The sequence below is a fragment of the Leopardus geoffroyi genome, chromosome A1, assembly GCF_018350155.1.
Source record: "Leopardus geoffroyi isolate Oge1 chromosome A1, O.geoffroyi_Oge1_pat1.0, whole genome shotgun sequence".
Taxonomy (NCBI): Eukaryota; Metazoa; Chordata; class Mammalia; order Carnivora; family Felidae; genus Leopardus; species Leopardus geoffroyi.
The window spans coordinates 87,517,360-87,523,359 of NC_059326.1; positions in this window are offsets into that span (position 1 = coordinate 87,517,360).

Genomic DNA, 6,000 nt, shown 5'->3' on the forward strand with positions numbered 1-6,000 from the left:
CAGGCAAAGGGGTCACTGAAGGTAGCTGGACTAAAGGCAAACATGTCCCAACCACAACAGTAGGGCACATGCAGTTAGACATCCTTGAAGCAACTGGTTCTAGTGAACAAGGGACATTGCACTATAGGACACTACAGGACTTCTTCATAAGGCCACTACTTTCCTAATATATAGAAATAGAGAATGAGACAAAATGAGGAGACAGAAGAATATATCCCAAAAGAAAGATCAGGACAAAATAACAGAAAAAAAAAAAAAAAAAAAAAAAACGATAAATGAAAGGGAGATAACTATATGTCTGATAGAGAATTCAAAGTAATGAATAAAGATAAAGATAAAACTAAAGGGGGATGTCATAAAGAAATCCACTGGACTTGAGAAAACAAGGGAGGACATCAATGAGACCTTCAACAAAGACATAGAAATTATAAAAACAGAACCAATCAGAAGTGAAGAACTCAATAACTGAAGTCAAAAATACCTAGAATGAATAAATAATAGACTATAGAAAGCAGAAGAATGGATCAGGGACCTGGAAAACAGTAATGGAAGGCAATCAAGCTGAAAGGCAAAAAGAAAGAATAATAAATGAGAATAGGTTAAGGGAACTCAGTGACACCATCAAGTATAAAAACATTTTCATTGTAAGGATCCCAGGAGAAGAGAGAGAAAATGGGGACATAAAATCTATTTGAAGAAATCATACCTGAAATTTCCCTAATCTGGGGAAGGAAACACACATACAGATCCAGGAGGCACAGAGAGCCCCCAACAAATTCAACCCAATGAGATTTACATCAGGACACAGAATAATTAAAATGTCAAAAAATAATGATAAAGAGACAAGAAAGCAGCAAGAGAAAAGAAAGGAATATATATAAGGAAACCGCATAAAGCTATCAGCTGATTTTTCAGCAGAAAGTTTTCAGGCCAGAAGTGAATGGTCTGATATATTAAAAATGCTAAAAGGAAAAAAAAAAAAACCTGCAGCCAAAGACATTCTATCCAGCAAGGTCACCATTCATAACAGAAGGAGAAATAAAGAATTTCCCAGACAAACAAACGTTAAAGGAGTTTATCACCACTAAACTAGCCTTACAAGAAATGTTAAAGGGAATTCTGTGGGAAGAGAAGGAGTACAAAAACTAATAAAAGAAAAAAAGTTCACAGATAAATACAAACATAATAAAAGTAATAGGTTAATATATTTAAAAAACAGTACAGAAGATAAAGCACAAAAGCAGTAAATGGACTGTATCTATAAAAATTAGTCAATGAGGGGCACCTGACTAGCTCAGTTGGAAGACCATGCAACTCTTGATCTCAAGGTTGTGAGTTCAAGCCCCACATTGGGTGTACAGATTCCTTAAGATAAATAAATAAAATGTTTAAAAAATATTAGTCAAGGAAATCACAAAAGGATGTAAAGTATGGCATAATATACGTAGTGTAGGAATGTGTAGGAATGTGTAGGAAGTGTAGGAATAAAAATTTAGCACTTCTAGAATGGATTCAAACTTAAGTGACCACCTTAATATAGACTGCTATATACATAAAATGTATACATCAACCTAATAGTAGCCACAAATCAAAAACTTGTAAAGATATACAAAAATGAAAAGAAAAAAAAGAAAAGAAAAGAAAAGAAAAAAGAAAAGGAGAGGAGAGGAGAGAAAAGGAAAGGAAAAAGGAAAGGAAAGGAAAGGAAAGGAAAGAAAAAAAAGGAAAGGAAAATATCCAAGCATATCACCGAAGAAAGCAATCAAATGATAAGGGAAGACAGCAAGAGAAGAAACAGAGAACTACAAAAAGGATTGTAAAACAAGTAACAAGATGACAATAAGTACCTAACTACCAATAATTACTTGAGTCAAAATGGACTAAGTGCCCCATTCAAAACACATAGAGTGACTGAATGGATAAAAAAGTGTAGAGAGATAGGCCTAAAGGTGCAGAGATGAGAGAATTGGAAAGCAGGGGGCTAAGACTCTCCAGGAGCCGAAGCATCGGCCCCTGGATCAAGCCTCTTTTATTTTTGCAAATTGTGTGATAACAGCAAGCACATACAACATTGTATTTGGCATCTTGACAGGCCCTGCACCTGCAGTGTATTCCATACTGGGTCATGAGTACTTCTGGCACCAGACAAAACATTCTTATCCCTGGCCTGGTGCCGGTATGATGTCCTTCTGAAGAGAATGTGCAGTCCCGTGGCCTTCTGTCCTGGGAATGAAACAGCGTTCAGTTCCTTGCTGCTCCATCCCTTTCCTTTAGGACATTCTTACAGTGCCTCCAGCTTCTTGTTCTCCAATGTCTCCCCCTTTTTGTTTGTATACAATGGACTGTAGGAGGACATTGCATAACCCAAATTGTCGGTTGGTTCGTTGACAGGCTCGTCGTCCCTGGCGCCAGACTGTACATGGAAAGATAAATACCCTGCATATTAATACAAACAGAATAGCAGTAGAGAAACTAAAAATGTTAACATGCTCTATAGGGTTTAATTTTCCCAATCCCTCTGATAAAATTTCTAAGATCTTAGAACTGGATAACATGTCCAGATTTGTTTTGGAAGTCTCCTATATCTCTGCTTGCAGATGTTGAATGTCCATAGACACATTAGAATGTCCAAGCAAGTGTCTCTTAACATCATTCCATGGCAATTTAGTGTTATTAAATGGTAACAGGGTTACACTTATTGATGTAGCATTCCAATCACATTTTAATGATATTTGTCTTTGTAGGCTCACTAATTGATTTCCCAGCAGTATCACAGCCTGTTGCAGGTCTGCAATTTCACTGGACAGTCTACTTTCAGTGTCCCATTGTGTCTTCCAAAGTCGGTGTGATTTCTCATGCCATTGTTGCACAAGTTGTACTGTCTGCACAGATTGGTATAACGAGACAGCTGCAGTAGCTGCGGCAGCAGTCACAGCAATAATGCCTCTAATAGCTGCGACAAGCATTCCAACAAATCATTGGGATCGATGAAGAATTCGCCATAGAGCATGGTCCATCAGATACATTTCTGGAGAATGTTGCCATGGTTGAGACATGTGAACTGGCAGACACAGGCCGGTGCAAGCTCTAAGTAAATATAAGCTTTTGGATGACATACTAAAGGGTATAGAATTGTTAAGACAAGTGTATAATGAGCAGTAAACACAGGTTATAAGGGCCTCAGAATCATTCCAAACTATGTCCTTTTAATAGTACGTTTGGCAAATGGACACAAGCCCGTATGTACCGGATACTATTGACCATGAAGGATAAAGTAGAAATATTGCTGGAGCTGTTTTTATATGTGCCCTTCCAATATGTGCTACCCTGGTGGAGGGCAGCAGTTAATTTCCAAATATGCTTTTGTAATGGTCCTTGTTGTAAATGAGGACTGTGTGCAGAAAATCCCCCACTGTGCCAAACAATTGAGCCATTAGCAGTGGTGCTGATAGTATGATTATGAACACACCATCGTAGATTTTGTAACGAATTTTTAAGGCAAGCTGAGCCCATAAGTCTCCAATCAATGACACTTTTTTAGGAAGTATTTAAAAGAACTCGCCCTATCTCCCCTCTACATGCTTCCCAAGTCACCCATCCATTCCATTCTGACAATGTACAAGTAGCACAAGATGGAAGCATTGGAAGAGTGTCATTAAGATTGGAGCCAACTGGGGAATGGGCTGATAGTAAGAAAATATGTTTGTGCTGGGTCCCATTTTTAATAATAGACAGCCATGCTTGAGGCTTACTTTTGAGGCACTGTTTCCCATAACCAAAACATATAGGAGAACCTTCAATCCCTATAGTATAATTCATAACAGTTCCTTCTTCATTTGTCCTATGCAGTCCTCTGCTGTCAAATGGCCCAGGTGTCCATTCAGTGTCATTTGTATATACCGGCATGGGGGAGTCATACAAATCTACGCCCTGATTGAGAGGTGGATGAGGGATGTAAGCCCAGTAGTATAGTTATCAGCACTTACCATAGTAGTAACCCCAACCATTGCAAGGAAAAGGTGAGCAGGGGTTTGTGGGCTGCGAGCCTGCATCAATATTTTTTCAACATCATGAATCAGCCTCTTAACTTGTCCCCAAGTAGGAGGTTGAGCAGTCCTAGTGCACCTCAGAAGAGGGTGTGGCACATTGGGCACAATTATTGGTTTCTGGATGGCATTTGGCGAAACTCTTCGACTAGTGGGGTCAGGTCAAACCGAGGTCGCTTGGATCGGCTCATGCCTGGGTTTCAATCGGTGACTGGGTAACCACTGGTAGCCTTAATCTGTAGAGATATAAGCATACCCTCTGCCCCACACAACAACCTCTCCCTTTTCCCAGTATCCCTTCTCATCTTTCCAATATACTGACTGATGAACAGTGGTGGTCTTTTGCTTCTGCCAGTGTACCTCAGCAGCAGGATATGTATGGGGTCCTTGTATGTCCAAGAAATTTAAAGTATATAAGGCACGATGTAATTGTTCCCGTGGTGTAAGTCTAAGTCCTTCTTCTTCTCCCCCTTTTTGTTTAATTAACATATTTTTAAGTACCTGATGAGTGTGTTCTATGATCCCTTGACCTTGAGGGTTATAGGGCATGCCAGTAAGATGAGTAATTTGTCAGGCTGCAAAGAAATGGGCCACCTTATGAGATACATATCAGTTTTATTGCATTGTGGGATACCTAGAATTGTAAAGGTTTCAAGGAAATGAGCAATAATGTGCATAGCCTTTTCTCTGGTATGTGCTGTGGGCCCATATATATCCAGAGAAGGTATCCACAGTAACATGCACATAAGAGAGTTTCCCAAAAGCAGGAATATGGCTAACTTCAGACTGCCAAAGTTCATTTGCCTGTAGTCCATGAGGATTCACTCCAGAGATGTATGGAGACGCAGTGAGGGGGTTGCAACAAGGACAGGCACTAACAATGTCTTTTGACTGAGCATGTGATATAGCGTGTCTATGGGCAAGTCCTTGAGCATTAGTATGGTGAAGCATATGCTCCTGTTGTGCCATTTGTAAGGTGCCTTGTAATAAGTCATCAGCAATGGAATTTCCTTAGGCTAATGGGCCAGGAAGGTTAGAATTACTGTGAATATGAGTGATATATAAAGGGTGTTGCCTATGCCGTATTAATTCTTGTAAATGTAAAAACAGATGATGTAATTCATTTCGTGGAACGATATGTGCAGTTTCAATGTTTAGGATGTTAACCATACATATTGTGAATCTGTTACAGTATTGAAGGAGGCAGGTACAAAATGCAACAATTCTTTAATGGATGCTAATTCAGCCTTTTGGGTAGATGTATAGGGTGTCTTAGAAATAGGGCCATGTATAGAAGCTTTACCATAACTATTTCCATCTGTAAAATATGTCTCAGCATCTGCCAAAGGCCGGTCTTGAATAATCTTTGACCAAATCCATAATGTAACCTTGAGAAATTACAATATCCCTTGGATAGTGATTGTCTAATTTCCCTATGTAATCGGACAAGGCTATTTGCCATTATATGTTAGTTTGGTAAGCCACATCAATTTGTTGATATGATAAAGGAATAATTATAGAGGAGGGATCACCACCATTAAGCACATGTAATTGGGATCGGCCTCTCCAAATTATATTCCCAATTTTATCCAGATGTATGGTAAGAATTTTAGTGTCCTTATTTGGTAAAAACAGCCATTCAATGATTCCCCCATCCTGCTGTAAGACCACAGTTGGAGAATGTGGACTAGGAAAAATCAATAATTGATTAGGAACATTAAGTCAAATACGAGTGAGATGACAATTCTCAATATGATTTTCAATCCATTGGAGGTCAGCCTCTGCCTCTTTTGTGAGGACTCTAGGGCTGTTAAAGTTGGGATCACCAGCTAATGTTTGGAAAAGATGAGATAAGGTTTAAGTCGGTATTCCCAAAACAGGTTGCAACCAATTTATATCTCCTAGTAACTTCTGAAAATTGTTTAAAGTTTTTAAATTATCTCAGAGTATTTGT